This window comes from Plecotus auritus (genome assembly GCF_963455305.1).
Source record: "Plecotus auritus genome assembly, chromosome: 7".
Classification (NCBI taxonomy): Eukaryota; Metazoa; Chordata; class Mammalia; order Chiroptera; family Vespertilionidae; genus Plecotus; species Plecotus auritus.
Window position 1 is genome coordinate 13,083,072 of NC_137774.1, and position 14,647 is coordinate 13,097,718.

The window sequence follows — 14,647 nt, forward strand, 5'->3', positions numbered from 1 at the left end:
CAACCCCGGGGGTAAGCACTCTTAGCCCTGTTTTTAGATGAGTAGACTGAGGCTCCGAGAGGCGGAGGGCTGTGTCAGAAGCCACACGGCGAGAGTAAGTGTGGATATGGCCTGGGAGCGTGGGTGGGTGTGCTTCCCACTGCGCCCCACAGCGACTCGGGACGGGTGGCAGGGAGGTCCGTACAAGCTCCTCTGAACGCCTTGAAGTGCAGGCATTGGACTTGGCTCCTCATCTCACCCAAAGGGCCTCCTTTGAGGGGAGGCCCTCCACACACTTCTCTACAATTTGGGGGGGGGGGGCGGTAGACATCAATAACTATGCAGCGTGGCCACCCAAGGAAACAGAAGCCTTGCCGAATGTCAGACCCTTTCTCCACGCACAAGCCCAGGGCGGGGCCCGACGTGGGGCAGAAGGCTTGGTCCAGACCAGGCGTCCTTGACTAGCGGGGACAGGCTGCTGATGCTCCTTTGTGGGTTTGCAGAGGCTCCAAGATCCCAGACCTGGGGGTGGGTAGGAGCACTGTCTTTGCACCCAGAAGCTGAAATCAGCTTTTGGGGTGCTCTTTCTTCAGCCATTTACTAGTTTCCCATAATGATAATAACTAGCCCTGCCTCGGTTTTATAGTTCACAAAGTACTTTCACAAACATTCTCTCATCTGGTCCTCACACCGGCCCTTTGATGAGGAGTTGATAGGTCCATTTTATAGAACAAAGCATAGAAGCTCAGGGAGGAGGGAGGGAGGGAGGTTGTGGGGCTGGTCTCAGATCACAGGGCCAGGAAGTGGCAGCCTCGGCGGTGCCTAGCCTGACCAGTCACCCCTTCCACAGCAGCATCCCTCAGAGGAGCCCGACTTCTCCAGGAGCCCCCCCATCAGTGGGCCCCCCTGTGACCAGGCTCTCTGCTGGGAGCAGCGTGAAGCCGTTCCCATCCCCCTTCCTGCAGATATTGGGGGTGGGATGGGTGGGAAGAGGTAAGAAGCAGAGTGGCAGTTGCATGAGCCCACGAGAGAGAAAGCTCTGGGGAGCCCCCCTCTCCCCGCCTTGCTGGCTGCCCTTAACATTAGGCCCAGCACAGGAGTGACAGGGACCAGCAGTTCCTGGAACATCAGCCTATCAAAAATTAGGGACAATATAGGGAGGTTTTCATAAAGCTAGACCTATTCACTCTGAACTACGGCCCTTTACCTGAGCTGTGTATTTGTGGCTGAGAGAGAGAGAGAGAGAGAGAGAGAGAGAGAGAGAGAGAGTTTAGAAGGGCCTTTCCTTTGACATGGCCTTTAACGTCCTTAACTCAGCAAAATGAAACACTGGTGACCCGTCAGGTCCTAGGCTGTTTTCGTGGAAATGTTAGTGACCTGCGAAACAGAAAGCTGGAAACCCCGGAGGGGACCTGGCCTGGAAGGGGCTGTTCTTAGTTGAGGGATGATATCTGAGCAGCTGGAAAAACCCAGGGGGAGACGGGTGGGGTTCCTGCCCAGACTCAGCCCCAGCGCCCAGGCATCCCCAGGAAACCTGAGCAGAAGGAACATTGGAGGAACCGTACAGGGAATTTTGAGAACAGCCTCAGGGCCAAGTCTAGCCACACGCCCTCAGCCTCTTCCCAGCCAGGAGGAAATGTTCCCTCACACCTCCCCTGCCTCCCCTAACGCCCTCAAGGCTGCTTCCAAAATAGCCCAGGCCCCAGAGACGTCAGGGCTCCGGCTGCCTGCCTGCCCCTCTGCCAGGGCACGTTGGTGTTGCCAAAGCCAAATATAGAGGGACACAGGACACCGATGAGGACTAGGGCCTGGGGTGCCCCACTGGCTTCTCAGTGCTAACCCACCCCCTCCCTTCTGAGAACCCCTAACCCTGGCAGCTGGGAGGCCAGCGCCTCCTGGCCTGGCCGACCCACGTCCCAATAAGCCCTGATGCAGCTGGACGCTGGCCTGAGGGAGCACCAGGCCTGGCTGGGTGAGAGGCTGGGACACCCCCTCATTCTGGGGTCTCGGCGCACTTTTATAAACAAGGAGGTCAGGACACAGACAGGGAGCGGGTATCTCCCAAGTGGAACCACTCCGCTCTGCCCACGGAGACCGAGGCCGTAAATCTGGGGTGTGGGAGGGGGAGGGGAGGGCAGGCAGCCAGGCCTAACCCCGGTAACTGCTGCTGGAATCGAACTGCAGATAATGAGTCCTGATTGCCAAGGTTGCCTCCACCCTCCACTCCCAGGAATTAAAAGTCAAAGGGCAGAGCTGCTGACGCAAATGTCAGGGGAGACACGCGGTTTGGAACAGCTGGGATCTGGTTCCCTAGGCTCCGTGGCCGCCGGAGGTCGCCTGCAGCGCCTGGACAGGCAGGTGTCCCCCAGGCTGGTCCCCAATGCACACTCAGAGAAGGGGGCTCCCCTCCTCCCCCCAGTCTCCCTCCTACAGGTCCTAAGATCAACAGAAACCCCGTGAAATGGCGTTGCGGGTGCCTGGGGGAATGGGGAGATCAGCAGCTCAGCGGCTGGTGAGTCCTCCTCCTCCCCTCCCCTGAAAAAGGAAGAAACCTCTGCCCTCCGTGTGTGTGTGTGTGTGTGTGTGTGTGTGTGTGTGTGTGTGTGTGTGGCAGGGGGTGGGGTGAGGGGGGACCTGGCTTGGTAGAACCCTCCTTGTCCCCCTGGGTGGACCCTACAGCGGGCACCCGGGTAGGCGCACTGTGGTCTGTGCACTAGTGGCGCCCCCCAGCGGTCAATGTGGGACTGAACTTGGGCTGGGCCCTGGCTGCAGCAGATGCAGTCGGGCCGCTCAGCCCAGCCCGGGGCCAGGTTTGAAGGTTGCTGGCAGTAGGTGCCGAATCTTCCTAATTGAACTGGATCTTGACCTAAATGTCCCCCTAGTAGCAAATCAGCTTCAACACGTCTAAGAATGCACTTGTCATCTCCCAGCTCTAAACCTGCTCCTCCTCCTGACTTCCCTATTTCTATTAATAGCACCGCCTCCCTCCCAACCCCTCAGGCTCCAAACCTGAGTCATCTTCAGCGCCTCCCCACACTGCCTTGGTGCGTGGTCCTGCCCCTCCTCGCGCTGCAGGTCACCCTGCCATCCCTCTCCTGGGTACTCATTGTCGCTGCCGTGCACGGCGGTGCCGCTGGGGCAGACCTAGATACAGGACTGGCTCCCTCCACTTACTGGCTGTGTGACCTTGGGCAAGTTAATTAACTTCTCTGAGCTCAGCCTCCTCAGCTGTAAAATGAGGATAATAATTACAGTCCCTAGCTCATAGAGCATTGCATAAATTAAATGTAGGTAAAAACTGTGTCACCTAGGAGATACTCAATGCATGTGAATTATTAGAAATCATCCCGTTCATGTCCGCCATTTCACAGGCTAGGAAGCTGAGGCCCAGAGAGCTGACATCTGGCATTGAGTTCCAGGTGTCTTTACAACGTGCCACAGAGCAGGGAAAGGGGAAGTTCCCGGAGTCCTGAAGCCCCTCCCCCACCGCCCCCATCACATTCTAGAACCCGGACCCAAAGGCCACCTCCTGAGTTGAGCGGGCCCATCGACCTGCCTGCAGGGGCCGGCATGTCAGGGTGTTGCGGTCACTCAGCCACAGTAAACAACTTCTGAAAGAGACAACTGCAGGCCACGTCCATCCATCGGCCCTGAGTCAGGGCCACCCCCCAGCAGGTGAGGGCTGAAGTTCAGCCCGCTGGCCGGGCACTGCCGCCTGCCTGCCTCGGGGCTGCTGTGGATGCAGGGGCCTGGCCACACGGGCCTCCTCCCCCAACAACCCCACCCTCACATCCCTCTCCCAAATCACGCCCAGCCCACCTCCAGTTCCCACTGGCCTTGCATGGCGGTCAGAGGGATGAGGGTGGCTGGCTCAGCGGCTTTCCATCCGGGCGTTTTCCCGGTAAGCAGGTGTGCTTAACAGCGACTCCGTGAAGGAGCACCTGGTGTCCCGCTGAAGGTGGAGCCTTGTTCCGGGGAGAGGTTGTCAAAGGGGACTTCTCCCCACGAAGAGGCAGCAGCAGGGAGAGCAGCGGCCCAGGGCCTTGGACACCTGTCGTCTCAGACGGCGGCTCTCAGACAGGGAGGGTTTTGCTCCCGAGGACATTTGGCAACTCCTGGAGGCGTTTTTGGTTAAGACTGGGGAGAGGGATGCGTGTCCTGCTGGCATTCAGTGGGTAGAGGCCAAGGACGTTGCTAAATATCCTCAATGCACAGCACAGACCACACTGAGGTGGCGAAGCGCCGTCTGAGCCATCCGTCCGCGGGGAACCCCAGCCCCCCCCCTTCCCCCCCGCAGCTGCCTTAGGATCACAGGCGGTGATGGCCGTGAAGAAGCCCGGACTGGCCTCGTGCCTGCTCCAGGCTGGCCCGGGACCCCTCTTTCCGAGGCTTTTCCAGGCCTGGGACCCCCCGCTGGTGGGTGGGGGTGGAGTGGGCACAGGCAGTGACCGTCACATGAGAATCTTCTGAGACCATCTTGGGGTTTCTGTCTCCCCAGCCGGGGCCGGGCTTCCAGACTGGAGGCAGCCCTGGGAGAAGCCCACCCTCCTGGGAGGTGCATGTGTGGGAAACGGGGCGCCCCTTCACTGCCTGAGAAAGGGGCGAGGGCTGGAGGCAGACTCAGGGTCCCCGGTGGGGGCCCCGCAGGCAGGGGGGCTAGCAGGGAGGCGGGGACGGCCGATGACCTCTGACAGAGGTGCGGGGCTGAGGGAGGGAACCGACCAGCCCTCCCTGCCCCGCAGCTCCGGCACCTGGTGCTCCTTAGCCTCAGCAGCTGCGGGCTCAACGTCTCCTCTAAAACACGGGTCCCCAGTGACTCAGCGCCTTCTCCCCAGGGACGGGGGCTGGTGTACCCAGATCAGAGGCCCCACACCCAGGCCCTGAGCTCTGCTTTGCTGGCTTACCCAGCTCCAGGAAAATGGCAGGTTATTGGGTTATGGTGGGAGGGGGAGATCAGGCCAATGGGCAGAGATGGGGCCCTCAGACCCCGTCCGGCACTGCCTGGGGGATTACACCACCCTCCCCCTCTGGGTCTCCGTTTCAGGCACCTGTTTAATGGGGGGACACCAGCACCTCCCAAACGTCAGCAGTGGTCAGGCTGGGGTGAGGGTGGGGCTCCTGTCTGTGTCTGGAAACCCAGCTGACCCGTGGACAAGCCCAGACATGCAGCTGTTTCTGGAAGAAAGCAGCCCCGGGACTGGGGGGGTGGGGTGGGGGAGGGGGGCGGGGGGGGAGCGGGGGGAGGGCGAGCAGAGGGGAGGGGTGGGGGAGGACCAGGGACTCCAAGGCCTGGCTGAGTACAATCCAAGGACCTGATAAAGGGTCTGAGCAGACTCGGAGATAGGAGGACAGACGGACGGCTGCCAGGTGGGAGGGGCTGGGTGGCTGGTGAAAATGTGAAGACTAAGGAGTACAAATCGGTAGTTACAGAGTAGCCATGGGGTGTCAGCACAGCACAGGGGATACAGCCAATAACAATCACTGTGGGTGGTCACGTGGGTACCTGACTTACCGGGGGCATCACTTCGTAAGTTACATAAATGTCGAACCACGAGGCTACACACCTGAAACTAATACAAAATATTGATGTAAACGATGATTGAAAACAGTTTTAATGTAAAATAATAAAAATAAAAGGAACTGTTCTGAGTCTCCAGGTAGCAGCTGCCTCCTTCCACCAGGGCCTCTCCGAGGGGGAGACATTTTGTCTGGATTGGAAGATTGGAAGTTTCTTTTTTTTTTTTTTTTTTAAATATATTTTATTGAGTTTTTTACATAGAGGAAGAGAGAGGGATAGAGAGTTAGAAACATCGATGAGAGAGAAACATCGATCAGCTGCCTCCTGCACACCTCCCACTGGGGATGTGCCCGCAACCAAGGTACGTGCCCTTGACCGGAAACAAACCTGGGACCTTTCAGTCTGCAGGCCGATGCTCTATCCACTGAGCCAAAGCGGCTAGGGCTGGATTGGAAGTTTCTTCCTGAAATGTGACAGGTGATCTTTACCTTTTCCCCTATAGCGTAGGGCTGAGCACGCTGACGGCACACCTCCCCTTCTCCCTGCCCCGTCCCCTCTCCCTCCGGGGATGCTGGGAGCTGCAGACCTTCCTTCTGCAGGGGCTTCCCGAACCCCTCCCCACACCCCCAAGGCCTGATCCCACCAACTTTCAAAGTCTTACACCAGGGCTAGACCTGCTCACGTGTCATCTTTGCCTTCATAACCGAAACTGCTTATGTTTATTTACTTTTCCCAGGGACTCACCCAGCTCTTATCCGGGGACTGTGGCAGGGAAGTCGGGAAACTTGCTAGTGGGGCAAGTAGCACAGCTACGATGCTTTCATTCAATCCCACGTTTGACAGATGTTCGTTAGCTGCTTTGTGTCGGGTGCTGTGCTTTGCACGTTGATTTTATAGAAACAAAGTATCTGAAACGCCTAACCGCCTTGTACATTTGGGAAAGGGGAGATGTGGGAGTGAAGAACGGCAGAATTACTACTCCAGGTCCTTGATGGCATTAGTAGTAGAACGCAGTTCTCACTTTATAATCTGAAATAACGACACACCACTAAGTGTGTCCCAGCCTGAAATCATTCGGCCACATTGTCATTCAGAGAAAAATCCTGGCTGGGTTTCCCTTCTTGATTTTGTGGGGCTCTCCGGGTATAGGAGTTTAGGAACAATGAGAGTGGAGTAAGAATGTAAAAGTCCAGGGATACTTTCCTTATATAGCGATGTCATGGGCTGAATAGAATATGTGTGCATGTGCAAACACACAATTTGTGGTGTTCCTGTAAGGATACCTAACTTCTGCAGTTATCATCAGAGTGGTACCTGTTTTAAAAAACATATTTGGCATATGTTTACGGAGATAAGTACATCTAAATGTTATAAAGTATATATATAGCCCCAAATAATAAACAGGTTCAATAGAGGCAGCATAGAATTTGAGGTTTACCTACTATTAGATCTCAGAGTAGGTAGTTTAGAGAGGTAAAACATCAACTCTAAATATTTCCAATAAATACCTTCCACCACGTGACTCCCACGTGACCCACTCCTGCCACAAAAGCAGGACCCTGGTCTGAGCCATCTGCCCAGCGGGGAAGCCTGCCCTGCAGCTGCCTTAAGGATCAAGAGCAGTGTATCTTGTTTATCACTATCGACCCAGCACCTAATCTGGTAGTTGTACAATAAATATCTTTGAAAGGAATGAATGGAAGGGGAGAAGGGAGAGAGATCTGGGTGGAGAGAAGCTTCTATAAGGAGAGGTCTTTACTGAATGATGCACGGTGGGACTTCCTTTTTTGCTGCCCCTTTAAGAGACTAAGGACAAATTACCCTTCAGCGCTATTTAGTCAGATTTGTATTTGGGGCAGAAAAAAACCAAAAGCGCAAGATCGAGAGACTTCATGTTGGCTACGAGGGTATATTCACGTTGAAAAAATTCATTGAGCTATAGAGTCCGTGTAATTTCCACATGACTTCTGGTTCACCTTTTGAAATTCTCTCTGTTCTTTATTCTCAAGGCATCAAAATTCTCTTCTGAGCATCTTAGGAAACTATTTCGGACAAAAGATTTAGCTAATGCTTTTGTTCATTGGGTTCAGCGCTGCTGGATTCACATTACGTTTCGCAGCAGAAAACGTATTTCCCAGTGTTGCCCGGCCGGCGTGGCTCAGTGGTTGAGCATCGACCTATGAACCAGGAGGTCACCGTTCGATTCCCGGTCAGGGCACGTGCCCAGGTTATGGGCTTGATCCCCAGTGGGGGGCATACAGGAGGCAGCCAATCAATGACTCTCTCTCATCATTGATATTTCTGTCTTTCTGTCCCTCTCCTTTCCTATCTGAAACGAAAATACATTTTAAAAAAATATTTCCAAGTGTTAAACTGAAGCAGAATCTCCTGAATCAGTGGTTGGCAAACTGCGGCTCGCGAGCCGCCGTTTGCTGCTCTGTTGACTGAGTTTGTCGACCACTGTCCTAGATGAATATGCAAAATTATCTTGTGCACCCAAGGCCTGACCCATCATCAAAGTTCTGGGCCCAGGCCCCTGAGGAGGGGGCCAGGCAGCCCCACCGCCGCTCACCCACGGTTCCTCCCAAGGGCCCCATCCCTCTGGCTGTTCCATCTCCCACCCAGCTGCCCTGTCCTTTTCCGATGCCACACCTCGCTGTCCCTCCCCCATCACGCTTCTCTTCCAGGCCCTTCCGTCCCCCACCAGCTCTGCACGGCACTCCCCGCTGGTGGGACCTGGGCTGGGCTTTTGCACAGGAGGCTGGGTAAGGAGGAAGCTCTGAGTGGTGTGTGGGTGGCGGGAGTCTCCCTGTCCCCAAGGGGTGAGGGCCTGTCAGCTGGAGTTTGAGATGTTTATACCCACTTGGGCCTGGGAGCAGACCTGAGCCCTCTCAGGGCCTGAGGATGGCAAATGCTGTGAGCCGCCCTCCCTCCTCTCCAGGGCTGTGTGTGTGTGTGTGTGTGTGTGTGTGTGTGTGTGTGTGTGCTGTGTCCTGACACAGGGCCACCTCTGGACCTCAGCACCTGGAGGCTGGGGGAAGGGTGCAAGGGTCCTTTACCCTGCGCTCCTTCAGGCTCCCTGCCTACCCAGGTTGGCCTCAACAACCCCGCTCCCCCCAAGTTGGCCAGCCTTCTCTCTCTCCTCTGGACCCTCATTGCCCCCATTAATGTGCGAGCATCTCACTCTCCTCTCCCCCTCCCCCAGCTAACTCTGGTGGGGGGCGGTGAGGCAACAAGCCGTAATCCCCACTCTTTTGCTCCTAAGTGGAAGGGGACCCTAGAACTCTTCTGTCTAACCTGTCATTTTACAGAACAGAAAACTGGGGGCCAGCGAGAAAGCAGCCTAAAGCCGGAGGCCGCTCGGAGCAGCTTGGGGTGGGTCCGAGCCTCCTGGCCGCTGGAACTCGGCAGCCCCCCAGGATAAGCTGTGGCGGGGCGTGTGGGCCAGGAGACTGGGGTGGACTGATTCATTCCAGTCACATCGCTTCTCTCCCTCTAATCCTCACCCCCTCCTTTTTTCCTTTCCAGCAGCAGTTATAAAATCCAGGAAATAAATGTGGATTGATGGCCCATAAAGGGCTTAGTTAGAGCTGTGACCTGCTGAGTTATGTAACTCATTTATTATCGGCCTTGGGTGAAGTTTCTATTGAAGCAACTCACTAAGCCGATTCCGTGACATTTCCTTTCGCCTTGTTCAGAGGTGGGTGCCCCAGAAACCCTCTCCTTCACTGTAATCCCCTGGGCCCGTGGTCGGCAAACTGCGGCTCGCGAGCCACATGCGGCTCTTTGGCCCCTTGAGTGTGGCTCTTCCACAAAATACCACGGCCTGGGCGAGTCTATTTTGAAGAAGTGGCATTAGAAGAAATTAAAAAAAAATTCGGCTCTCAAAAGAAATTTCAATTGTTGTACTGTTGATATTTGGCTCTAACAAGTTTGCCGACCACTGCCCTGGGCTGATGGCTCCCTCACCTCAGCGGAGGCCCTGGCTCTGACCACCTGCTTGGCGGGGAGGCTGAAAAGAGCCGTTTTCCCTGCTCCTGGGGAAGGAAAGGAGAACTCAGGGCGACAAGAATCTGGGGGTGGCCTCGTAGAAGGAGCACAACCAAGAGGCACGAGCTCTAGTCCAACCGCAGCTGCTGAACAGCCGCCCTGGGCCTCAGCGTGCTTGTTAGAGGGAAGTAGTTCACCCGTGCAGTCAGGTCCCGGGCACCCTCCGATCTGGCTTGGCCTTTGCTGGGGTGACGGCCCAGTGAAAATGAAGGGGAGACATGAGGGGCTGGCCGACTGGGTGCTAATACCAGCACAGCACCACCACCCACCACAGCACCACCTGTGTTCCAGAGGGAGCCGGGCCCAGCTTCTCAGCAAGGCCGCTTTCCCAACAAGTGCATTTCCTGGTCCCCAACCTCCTTTCTGCTCTGGAAGGGGTGGTCTTGGGAAGCCTCGGATCTCCCTAATGAAGGGTCACCTCTCAGCTCTTCTCTTTTCCCTCCAAGTGATGTCACAGGGGCCCTGGGGAGCAGCTCTCTCGGGCCTCAGCTGCCGTCCTAAAGCAGACTTTAGACTTTGGGACTTCTTCCCAGGTCCAAGAAGGAAAAGCTGGGCACCCAAGGGAACTGCAGGGCGGAACTCAGCAGCCTATCTCCTCACTAAGACGTATTCCTTCCACTCATAGGAGGGGGCGCCTGATGCCTCGGGGACAAACTGGGGCTTCAGACAGAGCAGCTGGTTTGGACCAAGTGGCTCAGGCTGCACGAATCCCCTCCCTGAAGGATCTGGCTGGGCACGAGGTTACCAGTTCATACAACCCCAGCTGCGCGTACACCGCCGAGCCACCCTTAAAGAATGCAACACTAGAAGTGGCTGGCGCTCACCTGAGCCACGCCCAGCTTCCGCAGATAAGGAAAGCTGCGGGTCTGGGGAGAGGACTTGTGATGTGGCAGGGAGGGGCCACTAGAACCTACTTCTTTATCAAAACGTGGCTTTTGAAATGCTGACTTCGGGCTCTTATCATAGGGTCTTTGGAAGAAAGGACTGTCACCCGAGGCCCCAGAAACAGCCTTACCGTGGGGCTTAGGAGGGTGTGCTAAGCACTCAGCGGGTTAGAGCCCAGGGAGCCTACAGACATCTGCCCAAGTTCTGCTCCTCCCCAGCCAGGCACCTCCAGGAAGGACAAAGGCTTGAGATGCCTCCAAGGGTCAATACTGGAATCTTTTCTGGGGAAGAACACGCCCAACTTTTGCTCCTAGTTTCTTTCTTACAGCTCCAGGTAAGCGCTCCGAAACAGACACAGATTGCCTGCACAGGCCTGTTCCCACAGCAGCCTAACAGGCTCAAATACAAACAGCTGGAAACTCACTCCAGGAGTTGTCACTTGGCTGGGCTGGCCAAAGGCAAGGGAAAGTAAGCTGGATGAAAAAGGGCAATAAGAAATTGAGGCCCTAGCCTGTTTGGCTCAGTGGATAGAGTGTTGGCCTGGGGACTGAAGGGTCCTGGGTTCGATTCCAACCAAGGATACATGCCTGGTTGCAGGCTCGGTCCCCAGTAGGGGGCGTGCAGGAGGCAGCCGATCAGTGATTCTCTCTCATCATTGATGTTTCTCTCTTCCTCTCCCTTCCTCTCCGAAATGAATAAAAACTGTATTTAAAAAGAAATGGAGGCCTCACTGGGGGAGGAAACAAACCTTTGTTACTGTGAATAAGATGCCGTTGTCACAAGCCTCCCGACGAGGAACCGCACGTTTCTGAAAGATGGCTCCCCTCTCTGGGTGTCTGCACCTGGGTGGCCCTGCATCGATCTTAAGAGATGTGATGTGCACTCCTGCGTGGGCAGAGCAATGCCAAGTTTTTTAATCTTGTAGGAAGCCCATAACCTCTTTGCTACCATTCCACACCTTGCTGTGCATCTATGTTAATACTTAGTTCTGCATGTCTGTTCTCTGTTTATAAGCAGTGACTAGGAGTGTAATTGTCATACATTTAGCATTATGAGCAACAGACACTGAATAAACGTTTTGATGGCACCTAAAAATGTTGACCTCATATTTTCATGCTTCGGTATGTCCCTCTTTGTGCCTGCACAGGAATAAAATGAATATGGTCCCCTTCTGTTTAATTTCCACGGGACACTCCTTGTTCTTAAATTAGGCTGGGTGGGGCAACAGAGAAAGGTATTCCCTGAAAGGTCTGAGGGGCGCAAGACACCTCTGCTTCCTACACAGACTTGAACTAAGAACTGTCTGTGTTAAATGAGCATGGAAGAGTTTTTCTGTTTTCACCACGTTACAAAATAGCCAAAGCAGACACCGTCCCACTCTCAGGTGTTCAACCACTGCTTCCGTACACTTGATTGCAGTCCACATTCTCTGTCTCCTTCCCAGTCTCCCTGAGGGTCTTACTCATCCCCACACACCTGGCTCCTGGGGACCTCTGCTGCTGCTGAGCGCCTGCGAGGGGCAGGTGGCGTGCTGGCTGCTCTCACATCACTGCCTCACTCAGCCATCACAAGAACCCAGGCCAGGGGTTCCCTCTTTTCATAGTAAGGAAACAGTAGTCTAAGTGACTAGTGAAGGGCCACGACATTAGACAACAGTAGACCCAGGATTCAAACCAGGTCTCCTGACTTGAGATCTTGTAGTAACTAGTTATTCTCCCCAGTGAGGACCTTGGGCCTTGACTCATCTCAGCTGGACCTGTTTACCCATGGGCAGGGCCCCTCCTGTGACCAGGCCTCTAGATCCCTGAGGATGGTCACACACTCCAAAGGGTAGCTCTGCAAATCACCTTTGAGTTTATGAAGTAAATACTTTGAGAAAAATTATTAGATGTTATGTAAATGTAAGCTAGTCATGATAACAACTAAAGGGTTATGGCTTTCTTCTATGAATGGGAGAGGAAATATTCTCTTTTAAGCTTTTAATGTAGCAATAAGTTCAAAGTACCATAAGCTTCAATTATCCATGAATCAAAAAGGAAAGGACACTGGGCTGAGCTTGCAGAGAGCCTGCTGACAGGTCACCGCGAGCTGGCAATGACAGCTAAGAATGAATGAAGACTGTCTCCTGAAAAAACAGATGTTTGTGAATCCATTTGGGCTGCTCTTCAGTCCCCAGTGCAAGAATCAGAATCACCTGGGAAATTTTTTCCAAATACACATCTGATAGTCCTTAGAGGAGAGAAAGGAGGAAATAATTTCATTTGGAACTAGCTTCGGGTGCTTCAGGCCATACCCCCCTCTCCTGGCCAGGTTGAGAACTGTGATTTTCAAATGAAGTTGCTACCCCCACTCCCCCTCTGCCTGGGACCTGGGGCTGGTTGGTCCACCTCTCCTTTGTGGCCTCAAATAAAATCGTAACTACTTTTTTTTTTTTCCCTGTGGATGGGAGCCAATGTTCTGCTTGGTCATAAAAGGAAGGAGCTAAACCATCTGGCTCCTTTGTACAGAGTCATTCTGATAAATTGGAAATTCTAAGTAATCAAATCCCACCCACCTGATACCTGGGCCTCCTAGGGGACCCGGCAACCTGGATCTGCAAGCAGGTGTGGGTGGCAACTGTGCACACAACACCCGAGGCAAATCGGAGCCAGGGCCACAGAGCCAGAGAGGACTGGAGCTAGGATTTATTTAGATCATCTGGACGAGCCACCTACCTTTAACTCACGAGTAGCTAAGGTCCAAAGATGTTCAACAGTATCCCTCCACCTTAGCCACACAGCACACTTCCCTCTGACACTCACAGAGGCCTGGGTTCAGACCCCACGAGAGAATCTGATGCAGTAAGTAGGTCTGGGTGGAGTCTGATGACTTTCTGGGTGACTCTGGGGTGCCGTGTTAGTGACTTGTCTAGAGTCACTGCAGGGGCAGAGCCGGGACAGGCCTACAGCCTTCTTTGCCTCCATTCCACTGTGTCTGTACAGGAATTGACTTTAAAACTGAACTGCAGTCATTACCAAATATTTAAAGCCTTCTGAAAAGTTCCCTAACTGCAAAGCCTTTTCCAACTAGTGGGCCACCGCAGAAAGTTATGGTCCATGCCTTCTGTGATGGTCAGGGCTCTCAAGCCTACATGGAACAGGAGGCCTGGGAGTGGGCCAGGAAGAGCTTGGGGGCTTGGGCAGTATCTGTGTGAAAGACAACTGCGCCACCAGGTGGGCCTGCAGGAGCCGTTCCACTGGTGAGGACAGCACTGTCCTGTTCCCGGCCGAACCAGAATGAGCATTTCCTGTCCTGCGATGTTCCTCTAGCTTCTCCCTGGACACTGGCTGGATCAGGACGATGACTGAATGAGGCTGCAAAGAATTCACCTGTCTCCACAACAGTGACTCGGCATGCCCCAGAGGTCTAAGGGGCAGGTAAGTAAGGTCAGGAATGAGCCAAGCTATTAATTACATTCTAGAGCAGGGGTGGGCAAACTTTTTGACTTGAGGGCCACAATGGGTTCTTAAACTGGACCGGAGGGCCGGAACAAAAGCATGGATGGAGTGTTTGTGTGAACTAATATAAATTCAAAGTAAAGGAGCAGAGGGGAGAGCAAGAGAACCGGATAGAACAGCCGGATCCGGCCCGCGGACCGTAGTTTGCCCACAGCTGTTCTAGAGCATCCAACCTCACTGGATAGATGGCTGTGCCTTTGTCTAGCGAACTGTCCTCTTCACATGCCCATCAGGGCTACTTTTACTATCGCGTCAGAAACTCCCATTTCTTGTACACAACATACACTGGATTACTCTCAATACCACTGCACGGAGCAGGGAGTCACATTGTGCTACCACGTGATTCGTTTTATAATCATCCTTCCAGAGTCTCTCCCAGGCCAATGGGCCCTGAATAAGCACACCGCTCATTGCACCTGCTTATTACTACTGAGTGATCCGGCTAATGGCATGCCGTAGTATCACGTGTGGGGTGTTACTCAGCACACCCACATTTCTAGAAAGCCCTAGTGTCTATTACTCATGTCTCATGTGAACACGTGAGCCAGCAGGCATGTCCTCCGTGTATTACCCATGGCTCACTTCCAGCTAGTGCCAAATGGCGGCAGTCCCCCAGAAACAACATGTTTGATTGGGGAAGATTATCAGAATTTCAAATAAAAACCGAGTTCAGTCTCCTATGAAAGGCAAAAACAAACAAAATACACCGGACCTCATA

At 54.1% G+C, this 14,647-nt stretch overlaps 1 long non-coding RNA gene across 1 annotated transcript; it reads left to right on the forward strand.

Moving 5' to 3' along the window:
- Positions 1-2,298: 2,298 nt before the first annotated feature.
- On the forward strand, positions 2,299-11,522 carry LOC308255424. The gene is made up of 4 exons (XR_013961338.1): positions 2,299-2,491; positions 9,026-9,197; positions 10,173-10,766; positions 11,149-11,522. It is a non-coding gene; the product is annotated as an uncharacterized lncRNA (long non-coding RNA).
- The last annotated feature ends 3,125 nt before the right edge of the window (positions 11,523-14,647 follow it).